Source organism: Homalodisca vitripennis, chromosome 2 (genome assembly GCF_021130785.1).
Source record: "Homalodisca vitripennis isolate AUS2020 chromosome 2, UT_GWSS_2.1, whole genome shotgun sequence".
NCBI classification, from domain to species: domain Eukaryota; kingdom Metazoa; phylum Arthropoda; class Insecta; order Hemiptera; family Cicadellidae; genus Homalodisca; species Homalodisca vitripennis.
Window position 1 is genome coordinate 116765839 of NC_060208.1, and position 22335 is coordinate 116788173.

The 22335-nt window shown below is 30.3% G+C and overlaps 1 protein-coding gene across 3 annotated transcripts in view; it reads left to right on the forward strand.

Moving 5' to 3' along the window:
- The window catches only part of LOC124354623 (regulator of G-protein signaling 7-binding protein), a 516079-nt gene that overhangs the window by 291319 nt on the left and 202425 nt on the right, over window positions 1-22335 (forward strand). The gene's annotated exons all lie outside the window — the stretch shown is intronic.

The following is a 22335-nucleotide window of genomic DNA, read 5'->3' on the forward strand; positions in this document are numbered from 1 at the left end:
TTGTAATTCTTCCTCGAGTCTTTTGAAGTAATTACACTTCACTGGCCATTTTTTTAAAATATTCACACATAATTAGTATTACAATGAGTTTGCACATTAGTAGTATCGGAACTAGTAATTCTTCTTGACATGAAATCTTTCCTTTATACAGATTTTTTTATCAGGTTTTGGTTCAGATCCGATAAAAATAACCGCCTACATGGTTACTCATGTAGGGAAAATTCGTTACATTTGTTTGTTTGAATTGTACCATATAATCCAAAGTTTGCACATCATTACAAGTTTTATAAAATTTTTGGATTTACACATCATTACTGAAGCAAATATTTTATTCTGTTCTTTATTTTGAACGTATTAAACCTTTTGACGATGGTTGAGAGCATTTTTCCATTAATATCTACAACGGGTTTTGCATTTTCTTATAATATAATCTATCCTAGTAACACATAACGTTGGCAAATGTTTGTAATCCTTCCTCATGTTGTTTGAGATTATCCCTTTACTAGTTGTAATTATAAAAAGTAGTACTCTAGATTTTTACGATGTGGAATACAAACACATCACGCATTAATTCTACCTTCTTCAGAGTAGTAGTTGCAACATTCCTGGAGCCTATGTTATGAAACTACCCTCAATTGTACTCCAAATAGCCTTTTTGATCTTTGAACTTTTGGCTCGTTTATTTTCTAATTAAAATTATGGCTAGTTATTAATATATATATATATATATATATATATATATATATATATATATATACCTAACAAAATATATATTATTGCTTATCCTGTAAGTGTATATTTTGAGGTCTTTATCAAAAAAGATACAAACTTCATAACTCATATGCTACTTCTTCACAAATCGATGCTTTACGATTTTTGAGAATTTCTCCATAATCTATATTTCTAAAAGTAATCAGAACGAAAAATACTATTATTGGTTTAACCTTATGAACTGTTTATAACAAATCATTATAAATAGATTTAATTCTAATACTTTAAAAAATATGAGAACGTGTTGATTAAATGAGAGAGTAACTAAATAATGTATTTCAAAAGATCCTTAAAGTAACCATACGATTTGTTAAAAGTTTTTTAATATTCAAGATAAACATTATCTTTTTAATGTTTAACCGTACAAATATACCGTATACGGTATTTCTCTTGATAGTTATAAAATATTCGGTTTTTTAAGATAAAATTGTAAAATGAATTCTGCTGATAATTGTTAGCCCTCTGGAAGATATAACGTTGATATTATGATGACTTACACGCCTTTTTTAAAGTCGATGGAGACCGGTGAAGGAGATAAACGTATTTGGTGGGAACGAATTACGTGAAAAGGAAACTGACTGACTGAAATTCGTTAAGTGTCTTCATGCAGTACGATATCCAGAAGTAAAGTTAGACCAGGTCTAGTTTAAGTTTTGACAGCTGACGAAGAATGGCCTTTCAGCTGTCTAATTTTAATATCCTTTCAATAACATTTTCACCATTCATAGTTTACTTGTTGGTAAGCTGATCAAGAAGAGTTCTGTGACGTATCAAAATTTTACATCATAAAAATTTTAACAAATTTGTATGTTTTAATTAACACCTAAATACTGTTAGATAGTCAATAAGTACGCTATTATACTTAAAATCTCATATTATGCTCTTATAAGTAATTTAACACAAATAAGTAGACTATTAGAGGAGGTGTAAAAGACTTGTTTATTTTTGTTTGTAAAAGTTGTAACTCAATAACCGATATACATATAAAGGACTTTTAACGAAGTATTGATAAAAAAATATCTTGCTAGTATATCTTACTATATTTTATTAGGGACTCGCCAAGTCCTTCTTGAAATCGTGTTATTATGAATCTGTCTGTCTGTAAAACCGTGCGATAACTCGATAGAAAGATCATAAAAAATGTTTTGTGCATAGTGCCTTAATGTATGAATAATCTATTGATTTTAGATTATGAAAGATCAAAATGAAAGTTATGAGTAAAAATCTAACGTTTTAAACGCATTGGTTTAATAGTTAGACATGATGACGACGAGAACATTTGCGATTAAAAATATATTTTTTTTTATTTTACATTTTATCACATTTTTTATGAAACACGTGTGATGGGATTACTTTGTTGGATTAGTTAGTAATTCTCTCGGATCTTTATATACTCCGTTGTATGAGTTTCTTTTTAAAATGCAGACATAATGTAGTGTTTTCAATATTAGTAATAATTTGGAGGACTTCTGTTGTTTCGCTCTTTTCCTGAAACATATTAATGAAATACATTTTGACACATGGACTGGTTTAGTATATTGATTGAATAATATTGTTTAATACATTAGATAAATGTAATAATTAAGATATGTAGCCTTATAATTTAAGGGCTTTCCAAAAATTTCTACCTTAATAATAGCAGTGGACAATTTTTTAATACTACTAAATATTTCTTATGTTTAAATTGAGTTTGCATTGTAGTTGTAAGCAGCTAGCTGCTGACTAATGTGTTTGGTAACTAATCTTATTGGCCTTTACAACGCAAAGTCAAATTTCATGTGATTTTTGTAAAAGCTATACTTCAATAACAAGTTACGGTAAACTCCTCAAAAGGCAACGAATTGTATTTTCATGTAATGCTATAAAGGATAAACTACCTTGTCATAAATTCTGTAACTTGTTTATTTACACAAGTGTCATTGGTTTTTAATGAATAAACACTTAATGTCATAAAATATGTTGACAGCTTTTCTGTAGCACTCAACATCTTGCTGCCGAGTTTCAAGCTGCAGCTGTTTGACAATAGGTGCCAACAGTTCGTCTACATTACAATGGATCTCTTCAGGGCAAGTCAATCTTCTGCTTGGATATGAAAGTTGACTTACCCTAAAGAGGTCCATTGTTATGCGATATAAACGTTGATATGTAACGTGCAATAGATTCATACTGAACCAACAAGGTTCAACTATTCTTAAAAAAACAAAAGCTTATAATATTTACTATTTCCACCACTTAATATTTGGGTCACACTTATTTATAATATTAACGCCACATATTATTTACAAATAACCATGATGATTGAGGATTTTAGGAGCAATTACTCAATATTTTACTAGATGAAACTAATAAAAATATACATGGTAAAATTGTGTGATTATTACTAGTTGTATCAAACGATGATGACGTTTTCAAAAATTCACAAATAGTTTTAGTTAATATATATTAAAAAAAAACAGAATTACAAGAAAGTAGAAAAAATAACTAAAAAAATCAATTATTTGAACGTTTCTTCCATTAATCGCAAGGTCGTCAATTAATAAATTCTGATCAAGAGATTTTCATAATTCCAATATGAGCTCAAACTTATTAGTCAGTGTATTGTTTATTATTATGTGATATGTATTATTAGTCAATGGCCTCTTGATTTCTCGATCATGATATGCGTAACAAAAGATGATAGTATGCCGAAGTAGTTAGTAGTAACAAAACTGGAGAAAGACTGAGAGAGAGAGAGAGAGAGAGAGAGAGAGAGAGAGAGAGAGAGAGAGAGAGAGAGAGAGAGAGACCCGGGTGGACCATAAACTATAAAATGATGTAGAAATTCAACGCATACACAGCGTCTCTTCGGTTTAATGTCGATTTTCAGCAGAATCGTGCAAACAGACCCTCAAAAGGCGAGGTGTATCCTATTGCCGGGGTTTATTCAATGATTCTAGTGTAAAGGGAGCATGAACGCAAAGCCTCCAGCGTTGACGCAAAGTTGAGCGCGTGTCTAACCTTGTTATCTTACACAAGCGTTGCTCTCCAGCATAGTGGACATCTTTATAAAAAAAAAAAAAAAAAAAACTAAATACAAAGCCAACTATATTACTGTCAATACAATGAATAAATGCATTTATTTTAAATCAAACCATTGAAACCTGTTCATACTTCAAAATATTAATTTCTTATTTCGTACTTTACAGACCCTGTATCTGTAACGACTAAAAATTTCAAGGCCTAATATCCCAATAATTCAAATTGTTTAAGTATTACTCTTTTACCTAATTCCTATGATATTTCAATTAACTTTTGAGAAAAACAACACCTGAATCCTTACAAAATACTGGGATTCAATCTGAAAGTACAATACTGCACACATTTTACTTTCGTTTTTAACGCATTAATTCAAGTAATTAATTGGAATAAGTAAATTTATGACTTTCAAAACAGTTTTTCTATAACATGACTTAAAATATAATTATATTCCTCTCGTATGAAAACTGCTTTCATATTACGGTCTCAAGAAAGCTGCTACCCTTTCACAAACAAGATCTTTACTCCACTCATTACTGATTTTCAGCACTAAATACTGTAAAAATGTTTACATTTTATATATGTATTACTTATATGCTAGCAGAACAATAAAGTTAAAAAAAAGTATATTACTTACAATTGGTTTACAAAATCAGCCTACTTCGATTGTTCTCATGGTAGAAATTACAAAAAAACTCCTTCATAACTTCACCTGAAGTGAACCTCAGACCCCAAACCCTTACGCCGTTCTGAATCATCACGCTTACATGATGAAGCTAAAAATCAAATGTAACTAATGGTCTATCTCTCTCAGTTTACCGTATGTCTCTATATTTAAAAACATAATCAACTTATTTTTACTTAACTATTGTAAAATCTATATTTTTACAGAATATTATACAAGAAGTTTTGACGTGTTTGAAAATTAAATTTCAAAATGTTGACATTACAAAATTTAGAAACTAAAATATATAATGAAACACTAAGAAAATGACAGAAGTATATTGTTTCAGTAAATGTATCAACACATCTTATTGGAGTTTAAATGTTTAAATTGTGTACCAAATAGGTAACTTATTGTATGATTAGTCCGAATATAAATGTTCAATTCGAAGTTTAACAATGAAACCGAGTAAATAAAGTAATATATTTAATATTTTTTATCTTTAGTGTTTTCTTTTAAACAAAATAACATTATTATCGTTCTTTATAATATTTGAGAGAAAGTAAAAAGTGTTCTGTAACACATAATATTGTACACGTAATAATAAGTTTTTGTTATAATAAAACATTTTTGTATCTCGAGCAGTTTATATATATATATATATATATATATATATATATATATATATATATATATATATATATATATATATATGTAATAAGCAATAATAGTACAGATATTCTAGTAAAACATTGAGGAAGGCCGAAGTAGCTTAAAATTCTTCTTCTAAACTTCTTTAACCAAATAGTGTTATGAAGAGATTCAGGTTACTTCGAGCATGATGATTCCTTATTATAATACACTAATAAATTTCACAAAAAAATTATAATAATTTAACACAAGCAACAAGGTCTTTTTACGTAAAACTAATAAATTAAATAATTTAAATACATCTTCTCCTAACACATTCTTACATTAGAACCTAAAATAATAAAATATTCCCTCCCGATGATCATTGCTCGCTAGAATATTCCTTGGAGATTTTTTCCCGCTCTTACATAGTTTCATACTAAGGATATTAGAAATGTGTTGGAGGCCTCAAGGTTTAAAATCTGATGTAGCAATGCGGCAAGTTTCAGGGATTGAAATTCCTAGTAACACGACCACACGAATTCTCAACACCACACCAAAGTCTCTACACAGCCTAAGCGTGTATTGTAGTGCGACGAATTGATCTGTTAGATGGCAATTTGTCACTTAAAAAAACTATTACTGAATTCCAAAAAAGTTTTTATTGAGACCTTTTCAGCACTTACACGTACAATAGTATTAGAGAATGGAGAGGGATTATTAGGTTGACATATCTTATATGATATGCGTCAGATATGCTTGTGAATTTCTCTTCGTTCTCGTAATAGGCAAGTCCTACGCTGCCACTCTTGCTAAAAATTTCAGGTGTGATCAGTAGGATGACCTAGAATTACAAGTATTTCTTCTAAAAGCATTTGCCAAAGAAAGGAAAACGCCCACAAATGAATGAGAATTTGTTAACTGTCGATCTTATTCGGTTTGAGAAAAAATATGGCCTCCGACCCACTTCCTCATTTTGCTGCAGGATTTGTGGCTATTATGAATAACGCACTGGCTAACGAATTCCTATTCGTTACTAAAAAAAATTTGAGTCAGCATCCAATAATTGGTATTGTTGTTGAAATACGAATACAATTTCATATTCCATATAATTGCGTGTAGCACAAGACAAAAAATATTATTACTATAAATATTGTATATTTGTATTTTGAAAAAGACTATGGTAAACAAGGATGAAGTTCAATATTTACTAACACATTTGTATGATGAATCTAAAGCCTTACACTAATTAAAGGAATAATATATACTAAGTTATTCGTGGAATGTGTAATGACTTATTAAATATACAGACCCACTAACGAACGAACAATATCGATAAAATAATTGACTAAAGTAAGAACATATTTTGTCATTTAAAATTTTGGCAAAATACTAATGTTCATGCATAGAAAGCAGCACAGTTTTATCGTGCACTGATTGTGCACTACAAGACCGACTGGCCTAATGAATGTAGTAGCGTGCCACTCACTTGTTGCCTTGCCCTTGTAAAAAGTTGGCATTTCACTAAAGGGAATGCAAAAAAGCAGCACGGTTTAATCGTGCACTTATTGTACCCTACAAGGCCGACTAGACTAATGAATGTAGTAGCGTGCCACTCATTTGTTGCTTTGCCCTTGTAAAAAGTTGGCATTACACTAAAGGGAATGCAAAAAAGCAGCACGGTTTTATCGTGCTTCGATTGTGCCTGACAAGGCCGACTGGACTAATGAATGTAGTTGCGTGACACTCACTTGTTGCCTCGCCTTCGTAAAAAGGTTACAGCACTGTAAGTTGTGGGACAACCTGCATTTATACAAACATATACGTGAATTCTGTAATATATTTGAGAAACATTTGTAGCGAATGTACACTATGAAATATACATATTAATTTGATAACTTAGATGAGTTTGAAAATACTGCTTATTTCTAAATTATGTTTTATCACTGTGTATTCATATACTTTTCATCCTAATATTCCCTACATTTATATGTCAATGTTATTAAGAGTATTTAATGAATATAACATCTTTATAGGGATGTTATTATTCTAAATCTTATAATAGCATAAATGCTTTTTAGTGTAGGTACATAATCCTCGTCTAGGATCAGTTCTACTTTAATATTTATGGCTAGTTAGATTATTGTCGCAACTTCTTCGAAGACATCGAATGTCCTAGACCTCATCCTTTAATAACTACGATCTAGAAGACGCTACCCTGGCAGTCGACATGTTGCATCAATTTTTTTGGGACCTGGATTTATTCCGGGAATTTTTTGAACTTTTACGGCTAGCTATTATCGTATAAATAGGCAGTCTTACTATAGATAATACAAAGTTGATGCTTTCAACTCAATGATCATTATGTCTATTAGTTGTTACAAATCCATGAAAAGAAGAAGTAAGTGTATAGATATTCTTTATTTTTTTGCCAGCTTGATTACTTTTTCAAGGATGCTCCTCACTTATCAAAAATTGATGCAAACAGGAGTTACGTATTAGTTGTACAGGTATTAAGTTCTGAAATGAGATAAGTTGTTAAAGAGAACTAGGTGGGAATGTAAAACTGTATTATAGAAAGATCGAAATAGAATTGAAGTAAAACATTTAACTTGAAATACATTACTACCTCATGCATGGATACTTTTTAGTTTTAGTAGTTTTAGAAGTCAATATTTATGATGGAGTTGTCACTAACCCCACTGTGAAGTGATCAATGACAGAAGAAAACTTCGCTACACCTGTCATTTGAAGACGAATTGTAAGTAGAATCTTAGTTAAGAACAAACTCATACATTCCTTATTTAGAACAAGGTAAGCTGTATAATAGCTCTATGACCTATTACAAATTACCATACTTTATCAATACAGTTTAAAATTAATACTTAACCAATAATTTTCTTATTGCTCAATATTTGAATTCTCTTTGGCACGGTAACAGTTAACAGTATGGTAACATTAGAAACGTCTTAATATTATATTTGTTCCATATAAAAAACTTTCTAAATAGTTTCGTTAAAATGCATAAATGCTTTTCGTTAAAATGCATAAATTTCCAGCCAAACATGTTCTATTCGTCAATTAATATGTTTTACCCTATCGTAAGCGAATTTATTTTGAAAAAAGGTGGTTATATATAAAGGAGTACGAAGGCTTAACTGACTGCGGGGGTAATGCTCAAGGCAGTCAACAGTCATGGAGAAATTAATATTCTTCATCACAAGGAAATCTGTGCAAAGTATGAAGATTTCCGGAAGTATAAGGAGATTGTTTTCTTCAAAGCGAGCTCTACGTGGAAATAGTCTGCTTTTATTGAATATAGTCCTCAAAACCTTCGCTTTACATATTCTTTGACAAAGAGAGAAGACATATCTGAATCTTTCTTCCATATACTGGCATTCCTTCCTTATCGGTTGTCACTGTTTAGTCTGCAATCTAGGACCTAAAAACTCACTCAGGCTTTGGAGTTAACGATTTACTTTAATTAATTATCAAAGATAACTCGTACGTCTGATATTGTAACTCAAGTCTTTGTTTCATCATGTAGGTGGAGTTATTGATGAATTAGTCCATACTTTTAACGGTAATAACGGTAAGGATTGGAGTATGGGTTTTAGTACATTAAGATTAACAGTCTTACATCACCATATAGCCAATCTTAGCTTCACTGCTCAATCAGTTTATGGTTAATTTTGCTCTATTGAACTTATTTAAAAAAGGTATGTTAAACTGACTAGCTCAAAGTTTAAAGTACTCAGTCCTAAACAGTCCTTTTAATTACTACAAGGTACATCAAACACCTTGTCGTGTAACATATTTTGTTCACTTTGGACATGTATCATCTAAGTTTCTTAAAAATTTAAAATTTACAGATAAAATATTTCTAGAGATATCTATAATACATTCATATTTTTGTTCGCTGAATTAGGTTTCATAACGGTATTTAAATAGCAAAAGTTCCTGTTAACTAACTAGGGAAGGCAATAAAAAGCAAGAGTGCATTTAACTAAAATTCTGTTATCGTATTTTAACGTTGAAATACCACTCTCATTTAATCTTTTACTTTATCAGCAAAAGTCAGATATTGAAATCTTACGTGATTGGTCTTAATATTTCACCGTGGTTAGGGGCCGTGATCTTGAGTGTATAAAGTATCTGCCTGCCTGAATATAACGTGTTTAAATCCTGCGATACGACAGCGGGTAAACGGCTAATGTAATATCATTAGTGGTCTCGGTACAGTATAACGAGGCGCATGTGATATATGCCTCAAGTACACGCACCGTACACATACACTAATACTATGGTCTCGTATATTGAGATAAAGAATCATTTTAATGTGTAAGTTAAAGTTAATTTATGTTTAACTCCATTGATATTTTACGTAAACACCAAAAGAAAAAAGATTATATAATATCGTGGGACAAATGTTTTTAAAGATGTTAGTTTACAAGTAAAAAATGCTGAATAACCTTTTTTGATGTGACCCGGTAATCCGTTTTAAGTTAATAATGAGCTATTATTATATCTTCATTGTAACTTATCACTCACAAATTAATTAAACAATTCGTGAACAGACCGTTCCGCTACTACTTTCAAAATGTAAAAAGTGCACATAGAGATTTCTTTGTATACAATTCATTGTACTGTATATTGCTATATAAGGTTGCTTAGTTAAAGGCTACTTTTACTCTTCAAGTATTGATAATTTTTTATTTTTAAAATAAAATAAAATTATTTCTACCATATTTTAACTTATGGGACAGCTCAATAATAAACTTTAAAAACAAATTGGGGCGGTTGGAATTGAGCCAGGTTAACACACTACTTAGTTTTATAAGCTTATTTCAAAACGTTTTGGTTGACCCGAAATTGCGGTTGAAAGTAATTAGCTTTTGCCTGCATTAATTCTCTTAACAAAATTGCTACTGTAGACTTTGCCGCCTAATTGTACTGTTACATTAATATTTTAAGCAATCCAATTTTGGTTACCTCAATATTACATTCGAACGTTAAACTAATCCGGGAATACAGATGATTGATTGCTTTAGCATTTGAGTTTTGGTCTAATTTCGTAGTATTTCAACTTAACTTGAGAGCTTAAATTACGAAAGTTCATTTAAAAAAGTAAACTTTTGTTATAAAGAACACCTTAACTTACGTAATATCATGTCAAGTAAAATTTTATGTAGCAGTAGTCAGTAAACGTAACAAAATACACAAATGTAAGAAAATATATTTGTTAGATCAAATATTGTATAAAAGTTTTAGTCAAAATCCATAACCTACTAATAGGCTATATCTTCAAATATTCAAAATGGATGTATCTTAAAATTAAAAATGGTAAGCAGAAAATACATGCTTTACAAATAAGTAATTTTTCCTCTCATGTTGAATCTCTTGAAAGTTAAACTGTCCGTATAACCTCCACGTATAACTCCACTCATAAAAATTAAAAGTCATATAATAACATTCCCAAAACTATAAACAGATCTAGTTTTAAAAATATTTTTACCAACTGATGGTTTATGAAATAAGCATAGGAACACAATTTTTAAATTTGAAATACTGGAACAATATACATAACACAAAGGCAACAAAGTTTTTGTCGTTTCAAAAATCAAATTTGATGAAATTGAGAACTAAAAATTAATTAATAGATTAATACTCAATCACTTACTACTAGTGCCATACATTTTACCAAGGATTGACTCCTAATGAAATCTGTCGATGAGTAGAATATGTTTCTGTTAGCACTATACTGAACGATATTTCTGATTTGATGCGTGAAGAGATATCCAGGAATGATTTTAATTAGATATCGACACTGAATCCAAACACCGATCAAAGCGGTAATCACGGTTTACTATAAATATAGCCTATATCATGGACTTGGCAGGCGTAAACATACGTTTTCCTATATAAAGGACAGCTTTCAGCTTTGTGTAATATTTCGTATCAATACAGTTTCTCATGGTCAAGTGAATCGGTCTCAGTTTGGTGGAATAAGAAGCAAATTTACTCAGAGTTAAAAATCAGAATTTTTAACTCTGATAAACAGTTCACGATTAAATACTGTATTTTGTACAACGCCAATACACCTGCCAGTCGTTATTATTGTGTTCGGCAAACATGTGTGGCAGAGCATTTAGTGTATGTGATCACTTGTTGTAATATCCATGCATCGACAAATGAAACGATATAGTACACACTTATCGAACAATAATATGATTCAGTTAGACTAAATCTCTTTCGAATTCTCAGTGCAGTGGACGCAGGAACCATTAAATATGTGTGCAACCCTACAAATATTCAGATATTAAATAATTCGTTTATGAAATTTGGATTTTAATATATTTTTGAAACTAGGAAATACGAATCAACGAAAAATTTGGAAACTGTCTTACATCCCTCTTATATCTTAGTCATAATGTCGCCATTTTCTCTTTGAGTGTGTTATGTAACCTCAATAACATATTATTACACCTTCAGTGTGCCTATTATTACCATATAATTTGTAATAATAATAATCACTGGAATGTGATTATCACACTTAGTGTGTGTAATATTCTGTAATTAATGTCTTGAGAATATTACCTTACATGACTATCATCAATTAAGGACATTTTACAGTGTAATTGTCAACATGTGTGAATATTAAAAAGTATCTAACTAAATCACTGAATTTAACTGTATCTTCATCCAGTGAAAAAACTTATCCTGTGTAAGTTTTATGTTCAGTATAACGCTTATGCGGTGTGTTTTGATCCAGCACGAATATTATGCATTATGAAAATCATTCACTGAAACCTAGTCATACCTTGTAAAGTTTTATTTCATGCGTTATGAATATAATCCAGTTTAGACGTGGATGCCAGAATGATTAAAGTGTAATATTAATCCAATGTACTATCATCCAACGTAAAAGTTTAGTGTGATTACAATGACGTAGAATTAGTGGAACTATCAATCAGTTTCCTGTCATATACTGATGCTATTATCTACTCCCCTGGTGTGTGTAATCCAATTCCCCTTGTTGTCACAAAGTGTGATTTATTAGTATGGGCTGCATATTTATATTTTTAATTTATATTAATCTGGTTTACTGCGCTTAAAATAAGTTTGTTAAAAACAGATTTAAAACTTTTAAAATCTGGTAACAAAGCGGAGAATCGTTGTAGATAGAACTGATAAAATTAATTAAACGTAATTTATTTATGCTCTAGACGGTCTGATCACTTATATTATAAATTCAACTAACCAAAGCTTTATAAATACAATAAATTATTTTAGCAGACAACGGAATCCAATGATATATATATATATATATATATATATATATATATATATATATATATATATATTTATATTTATATAATGCAACAATATTACTAACCCCACCTGAATTAACAAAGCTGTGAATGTTTGTACATAAGGAAATAAAAATTTGTTGGCTGCATTGATATTGTGGTATGGAATTTAACAGGGGCTTAAAGAACACCAGCGGCATGAACACTAACATACCACAATGAGCGATTTATTTTCCAGAACTGTTGGTTGGAAAACAGCGAGACTTCTATAACTCAAAACCTATTACATATGGCTATTTTGAAATTTTACATAAATTCTATTATAATTTCCACCTCATATCGGAAGTGGATGTTTTTAACCGCAGTAGGCTCAGTTCTAAGTATATATGTACATTTTATTCATCGTGACAATAACGGCAACTACACAATATGGAACAGTGAATATTTTAGACCGAAAGAAGATTGCAAGAGCTGGAAGCAGACCTGTTTTACTGAATTAGGTTTCTGAGATAATATCCTTAATAAATATTATAAATGCGAAAGTAAGTTTGTTTATTACGCTTTCACGTGTAAATTATTTAACCGATTGTACTAAAGTTTTACATGGATTTTACTAATGTCCCTAGCTAAAATGTACGTCGTTTCCTATTTCAAAGATGCCTCCAGTCACCGCTCCACTGGTTTCTGAATTTGCGAAAATCCCATCTTGATCTATTAAGTTGCATTACAGCAAGCACATATTTCTAGTTGCTTGTTAAATGTTATCAGTAGGTCTGAATAAACATACTTTATGACAGTACAACCATAAGTTTAATTAATTTAACCACCATTTTCGATTTATGTACGTTTATAACATTTAGAGCATCAAGTAAGCTTGTCAGTAACATATGCATATCAGTCAGTACATACATATACACATAAATACTCTAAACTGTTTATCTATGTTTTATACCAATTTGTAAAACTGTTTAAATCATATAATAAACCGCATCACATTATTCTCTCAGAACATGACGAGTCGTAAACAAGTACCTTTAGCATAATTGTTGTTGGTAACAAAACAGTAAACATGAACCCATTACTGCCAAACGAAATATCACCCAGACACGTAATACGGTGATATACATCAATACACACATATAAAATCCATTTTACCTTTCGTGCATGGAGTCTCAGTGTCACACAGTCAAGGTAGCAGTGAGCACACGCGAGCCACTATCAATCTTTATCCCCTCTCAGCATGAAGTAATCACACAATGCGAATGTTTGGTCAAGATCCATAATAACATTAGTCTCTAAATATTTAGTGCTAATATGTTCTATGTATATATAAGTGTTTGTCGCTTTAGCCACATTAATACACTTTCCAAAAATTTAAACAAAAATATGTGTTACCAATCACTTGAGTACCATGCCCTTTCATTTCAGTTTAAACAAAAGTATTCCTAGATAACAGTATGGTTTTGAAATCATAATACGTATATCACGCAACGCAATGTGTCACTTTTATAGCTATTATAATTACCTAAATGCTATTTCATAACATATATTCTGGGTTGGAGATTTTTCCACATTTGAAGGAAATTATTTCAGGTTTTCAGCTTTGCATTAATTGAAAAATCTTAATGAACTCGTTAGCACGTGCGAGTACTGCAGAATGCACTCAGACGGTAAGTGTTTATTACATAAAACTTGACGTTGCATGTGCAGCAGCCGCTAGTGTAACATAGTGATTATCAGATATCACGGCCGCAGTCCAGTGAACGTGACGTACGGCGTTCGGTTGTGAGAGCATTAAAACTTATCGGCGAGTAATACATTAATTCTCATATAACTTAAGAGTTCACCTGCTACAAGAAAAGAAGAGGTGAAGGCATCCTTAATGTTAATTCAAGCATTAAAGTTTACTAAAACATAAAAGAACATAGATTAACAGGTCCGTATAGTGTGCCGTCAGGTGTATTCCTGGCAGGTTAAAAGTGTTAAAAATTAAAATTCTTTTAATGAATTTCGGTGGGTTTTCTATATAGCAGACAGTAACTTTAATTTATCATATTAAATATTCCGGAATTATAGTGTGGATACCACATAATAATAAATACAGAAAGTTGGTGTTTGCCAATGTTATAAAATCGAGCTATAAACTACAGTTTAAGTCAAAATATGCAGTCAATGAGGTTGTAGGAAAGCTCACGTTATATCCAGTTTCCAAATGTCTTCAAATATTATTAATTATAAAATATACACTGTTTTTACTCAGTAATTTTGATTTTTAACTCTGAGTATATTAGAATCTTAATCTACTAAATTTAGGTCGATGCACTTGACTGTAAACTGTCCTTTTCATGTAATTTTTGTTCATGAAAATATTAAAAACTTTAAATACATATCTATGATATATGTTTCTTTTCTGTATTGACCCTATATTCAGAACTTTCTTTTCCCGACCCAAAGGATAGTTCGTTTACCACGTTAACATACAAATAAAATGAAATAATTATAAAGACAATATTTAACTATGCAACGCATATAATTCCATGTGATGAAAAGATCCAAGACTTTACAACTTGTCATGCATTACTACGATGGTATTTATTATCTCGCTATTGTATATAAATACTAAGTTTTATATATATAAAACAGTATTTTAAATATTTCCAATCACTTTTTTAGGAGCACATTTCGCTGAAATCACAGATGAGGGGTGGTTTTCTTTAAACGAAGAGAGAAAGACATGAAACCTCTTGCTTGAACTGTTAAACTGTTATCGTGTTGACATGGAGACAGACGCTGACTATACTAACTCATCTGGAGAGACTTTGCTTACGCTTAGCCAAGATAAAGAGGTCATCATCGCTCTAATCGAGGTTTTAGTGTCAATATACCATCAAGATCATTCCTGAACATTTCTTGATGCCATCATAAATATTGTTCAGAATAGTGGGCTAAGAGAAACATATTTAACTAATCGTCAGATTTAACTAGGAGTCAATCCTGGCTACAATGCAAAACACGGGTAGTAAGTTACTAAGTCTATCTTGACTTGTTTTTAAGAAATTCAAAATGAGGTGCCTAATTTGTAGATTTATTTATTAATCAGGTATTACCTATTTACCATTTTTATTTTAAAATCCATTATTTTTATAGTAGATAAGTAAGTTATGACTTTTGAATATAATTTGATATTCAAAATGTGATCTACAAAATCCATTTTATAACATTTGTTTATTTTGCTAGGTTTTTACTACTTTACAACTTACATACTGCATATTATTTTCATTTGCATACGATTAAGTAAGAGTGTTATTTATAACACTGGGTTTTTTTAAATAACTATTTTAACCTTGCAAGTTAAGTTAAATAATACTAAATTGGACCAAAACTGCGATGTCAATGCATTCAATTCCTGTAGTCCCGTAGTAGTATTATGTTCTAATGAAATATTTAGGTGACCAAAATTGAATATCTCTCAGTATACTTTAAACATTAATAGAACAGGTATGGTTAGAGCTAAGAAACACTTTTTGTATCAGTATGTTGTGTTGTACATGAAGTAGAGTAAACCAAATTAATATTTTATTTAAATGGAATCCAATATAATTTTACAAATTTTGAAAATTGACTATAAAAGAAATATATCATTGGCTTTGCGTATGACTGTAATAATTTTTTATAGGATTATTTTCTACCTGTCGATGAAGACCATAAATATTATAGGCAAATAAAACATAATTTTATAATTTCAACTTTTAAATATTTAATTTATACGTATACTTTTTACTTTACGTGTTTTTTTATACAACTAGGATACAGATTTGTATTGAATATTTCTCAAAACAGAATGCAGGATATATATATATATATATATATATATATATATATATATATATATATATACTGGTTGGATCTCAATGTGTTCCCGAAAGATTTGTGATGCTTCCTAGTAAAGCCTAAGAATAGTGTTTAATAACACAATAAAAAATATGTAAAGAAAATATATTGTCTTAAATACAGATAACTTATATGTAGTCTGGGCCTTATGTGTGTAATCTGCTCAGTACTGATGTGCTTAAAGTTGAAAGAAAATTTAAGAGGAAATTTCAATTTAAATTTCTTGTTTCAGGTAAGTTGAAAACAAGATGGAGTCGGTTCTGATTTAAGGTAACATTGTATATCGTTACATAATATGTGTAATACAATTTGAAATGAATAACATTGACCTTTTTACATAAAATATATAAATAGCATATACTAATAAAGTACAATAACATTTCTTTTAAGTAACACAGAGATTTAAAAAAAATACTGTATGAAAACTTCAACATTTATCTGAAACTTATTATTATATTTATATTTAGGTTGTAAAATTGTTCATAGTGTCTTATTTATTTGGCTCTTGGAAATGATTTTATCTCATAAAACTATTTAATTACCAGTTACTTATTTCAATGGCAACTATAATGATAAGAAAGGGGATACATTTTGTTGCATGACTTTATTTATCCTCATAGATTCCTAAGTAAAGAAATCTTGTTATGCTTCTTGATTATGGAAAGAATTAAAATTTCTCTACCCTCCCATCATTTGACGTCCAGCTAACTTGAATTTCTTTTTGTCTAACTATTTTTGTTCTTTCTTCAACAAATTTCTTATACTATTATGGGGTAGAGATTTGAATACCCGATTTACTTACTTCGTTAGTGTACACCACTGATATGGTCCATATTGCTCTAAGAAATAGTGTTATAAGAAATAGTGTGCAAGTATTTCAGGATCATGTAAAAATATCCATGCTGAAAATGTCCATATATACGTCGCTGAGAATAGTATTCATCCTGGAGGTATTGCACTGATCAAAATTATAAATTTATTAGTTGATTTTAAACTAACTGTTTAAGATTATTCGAATAAGAATAGTTTTTATCCAATTTGTATAGGTTATGTTGGTGTTCTATTGTTATGCACAAATGTTCAGTAAGTGCTATCACGAGGACAATTACAATAGACTGATTTTGTATACAAATCAACCTAAAAACTCCAATAATTATGTCATATTTCTGTCTTCATACCGTGTTATACAAACGTTCTCAATAATTTAGTTTTTGCTTGGATTATTTTATTTCATAGCTGAACTAAAATGTATGAGTAACCAAAAATTGTAAATAATAAAAGTATTTTACCGTGTAGTAAATTTAACAGGCAAATTTTAACAGGGTTTAGTGTCCTAAATGGGTAAATTATTACGAGCTTCTGAAATTAAAATTTTCGTGAGTTAGTAAGATTTTGTAGTTTTTCAGTAGTGTAGTAGACAATGTTACAACATACATAGGACTTTATTAAGGTTGAAAGTGAACTAGGAGGATAATTTTACCAATTACGACGAAGTCACGCAATACAGAACACCAATACCACCTTTAGACAAACCGTAACATGCTAGTTAATGCTATTCCTCTTGAAATGAGAAAAACAGTACCTGCCATGCAGTCTAACTGGCATTAAATTAGAAGATAAAGCACGTTATGTTCAAGGCTATTTAAACTTCCGCGTTTTATTTGAGAACTTGGAGTGATTACAAAAACTATTTTATTGTGTAACTGGTTGTGAATGACTTTAATTGGCTTTTTATTTTCATGGGATCAACAGTCGTTTAATGTTATAAAGTACTAAACAAATATTTTATAGGATTGCTTCAAAACTTTCTGCTTGTGAATTCAAACTGACCATACAGAATTAGCCTTTCAGTACGTAACGAGGAGAAAACGTATGACTTTGAAATACAATCTAAGTTTGAGAGACTACTAATAGCCCAGGAGCAAAGAGCCAATTTGCATTGTAAAATCACACAACCTAGTGCTTCGTAAAACTGATTAAGGAATTTTCTTTGAAAAAGTATTCATCGATTTTTAGTGAGGGCTGAATGAAAAATAAAAGATAAAAGATAATTATCATTAAATATTTTCTTATATTATATATGTTTCAGCTGGACACTTAAATCATCCTTCAACTAAATAAATTTAAGTTAAATCATCATCCACCTTATAGAAGGCGTTAAATCATCATCCACCTTATATCTTGGTACTTATAGAAGAAGAAGAAAAAGTGTTTTATTTAAAACAAAACAGTTGAATAATCAGGTGCCAAGCATGGAACCAATTATAAACAAACACACCACAGCAATGGCCTATGGGCCGTCTGCTGGGTTGGCTATTACAACGTGAAAAGTTCCAATATTGTTGATTAATTAATAAAGATTAATTATATTACTAACGATTTTAACAAAAACAAAACATCATCTTCCGAATGTTGAAAAGTATAAAATGATAAATTAAAAGTATTCATTTGAATTTAATTAAGAGTAAATGTAAATTAATAAAATACTAATATAGAAAGTGCATTACAAAATATTAATAATAATAATAAATAATACACAAAGTTGCAATATGATTACCGCCTTGGATAAAACTATTGTAACTACAACCTATAACTTGCACACAATAATGCAATTAAAAACATAAGAAACCTAAAAGATTTACATGTTGCATGTTCAAATAATAATAACAAACTAATTTGTTGCGTGATAAATGTGCTAAAGAGTGGCGAGGTAGTTTTCAGCTGCAAGACATTAAAATTTTAAATTAAATAAACGTTTGTTAAATAACTGGTACTTATAATGTCTACCATTAATATCGGTGTAGTGATGTATAAAAAAACTACAAATGACTAAGTAATAAGAAAATTAGTTAAGTCACAGTATCAGAAGACGGAGAAGACGTAGCGTCGCGCCGCGGTTGCTGACAGTTGGATGGAGTTCTCATGTATCGGTCACATCGATTGGCTGCCAGCCGCTCTTCTCAGTAAATGGAGTGTTTTGTTTCTAAATAAAACATTTTCTGTGAATCTGATCTTAAGACTATAAAGTATTCGACCGTCATATATCGTGTTAATGGTTATGTCTTATTATTGGCGTGGGCATAGTATGGGATTTATAGTCATGGAGAAAGGTTTGTTCAATGTTTCAATGTCTAAAGAATTGTGTTAAACTATAATAAATTCGCCTCAGGCACCTCACGTTATCCCTGCACTCCAATCTGTATGATGTTATTTTATTTCCATGTATGCAGTGAATAATATTTGAAAATAAAAGAAATTTATACCTATATAGAAATTAGGTTTAATGCATAAGTCAGTAAATTCGTTTATATTCTGGATATCGATATGGGAGGGGAGAAACCGATAGACGGAAATAATATTTTTCCATTCTTTCATCATGGACTTTGCTAACACTCAGTTAATGATTATCTTTTTAAAATATTTAGATTTTTTTCCATCCCATAAGCAACGGTATCATGAGTTTTAACCATATTTGAATGAGATGTATTTAGCTGACCAATGATATTAACCAAAATATTTTCTTATATGAACATGTTTACCAAGTTTAAATTTGTTTCAGTGTTTCTTTCCACAGTCCTTCTTTATCGTAAGCGACATAAATCTAAATAAATCTAATCGATTTTTATAAAATTATTATGGATTCAAAAAACTTATTCGTGATATCAGGTTTAGGAAATGCTATACCCATTTCTTTTTATTAATTCTCTGAGTCTATGGATAACGGAGTTGTGATTTATTACAAACTTTAAACGTCCAAGATATTTAAACTAAATGGAGAACCGTGTTGGGCAAGCATAGCCGAGATATTTAAAATATAATTTAATTTTTTTTGTTGCTTTTTGGGTCGAAAAAATCAAATTGTATGTAGTAAATATTTAGCAAAAAAACGACATTATGCAAAACTTCCTAAAAGGACTTACTAAAAAACTTAATAAGTTGTTTAGATACATATTTCTGAAAAATTATCGATTTACTAATATTAATTTTGATTAATTATCTTAACCGTTTCCGTAATTTTCATTTTTATGGAAATCACCATCAAAACTGTACAGTTAGTCTGGCATTTTAATACATTTAACAAATTTTATGATTTTAATAGAATATAATCAATCCCTTATGTAGTAGTCAGTGTTTCCCACGTAATAGAATGAAAGTGATTGCATGGAACAATGTTTGCAGTTTCTACTTAAGCTATTGTGATCTGAAATATCAAAAATATATATTGATATCTTTGAGAAGATTATAAATTACGTTCTCTGCGAAGATATTATAGACAGTTTGACGTCACAGTAAAGATTGAGTATTTTTGTATTATCTGGAGGCCACTATTAATGAAATATTTTTTATTACAACGACCTAAAAAACTAAATTATTAGAAAGAAAACACTTTATTTTACTCGCAATAAAGCGAAATTTATGAACATCCAAAACTGTTATACCTTCCATGCATTTGGAAATATTAGTGTTAATAAGGAGGACACTAAGGAGACACAATATAAAACTGTATTTAAGTTAGTTCAAATATTGAAGAACTGTTTGAAACCAGTAAAGGAAAAGATTTTTTGAGTACGCTTGGAGTCTAAGATAAAACTACGATACACTTTTAGATCAGTCAACATTGGAAAAACAAATCTTTGAATATCTACACGAGTGAGTGTACACATTATGTACGTAACGTTAGGATACGAAATATTCAGTCATAGCAGAACACAGTTTTGAATGTTAAAACACTGACCGTCTTTGCCTCAGTTCAAATTAAACGTTTCGTGGAGCGAAATAGATTATACATTTGCTATCTTTTTAAATTGAGACACAAATTAATGACTTTTTGAATCACGCTAATATTATTTCTTATTCCATCTGTCTCAAAATGAAAGTGGAAGTCTCAAACACGCTCCTCTTCGGATATGTGTATATTAAGACATAGGGATTTCCTTAAGACAACGGGCTTTCTGTGAGGGAAAAAATAGCCTACTCTATATTTCATAGAAGAAAGAGCTTATGCTCAGATAATGTATACCCTCAATTAATAATAAGCAAGTACAAACTAAACAGAAGAATCATTCCTGAGTCAGTAAATCAGAATCAAGATAAACGTTTGGGTTTATGTTAATCCCTTACGTGCCGGGATTATCGTAGAAAATTAGAATAGATAGAAAGTAAACATTTGAGCTGCGTATAAAACACACAACACTCTTCGCCAAAGTCTTGTAAAACAAATGAACAAAAATCGTACAAAGGATTCCAAAAACTGTGGGTAGTTATAAAACAGCACCTACAGTTGGAAATACACTGGCGAGGCAAGAAAATCACCAAACGAAAAGATAAAAGAACACAAGAAAAAAGAGAAAGGGCCTAATAGAAAATGTAAAAAATTATTGTTGGTCCGAAGTCCATCTTAAAAATTAGCATGCAGTCAACGTAATATACCAGCAACCTGTTTTCTTTAAATAAGCAATGAATTAAGGCTTCATGCATTAAACTAGTAGACCAACCTGACAGTGAACCATGATTCGAAATTAGGCCGCTTTCGTTGCTAATTCTGAAAAATTAGCTAACGAAGCAACCTAAAGTATCAAACAATTTTTAACTCAAAAAGAGATTTTTAATAAACTAATGCGAAGTCATAGCATGGTTTTCAGAAGTTCATCTAGAATGAGTCAATAAATAAAAAGGCTACCTCCCGTTTCCTCTTATTTGCAGCTATCTTGTTTCTGTCGTGACGATCGTTATTTACTATTTGCATCCGGACAGTTCTCTGTTGTTGGTCGGTGAGAGAAGACTTATTATATTTATATATTTACCTATTATGCCCTGTATTCTGTAGTTAAGTTTATATATTTATAGTTTTTTTATTAAGTGTATGTTGTACAGTGTATGGAGTGTTCTAAGTGCGTGGAGTTGACACACAACATGGTTGTTGTGATTCCTGGCTTACTTATTTATTTAACGGAAAACCATTACATGCAACTACATTGCAATATGCATTCAATGTTTAAAAAAAGAGATTACACAATAGCTATATATTACACGGATAGCAGCAGGCAACAACAC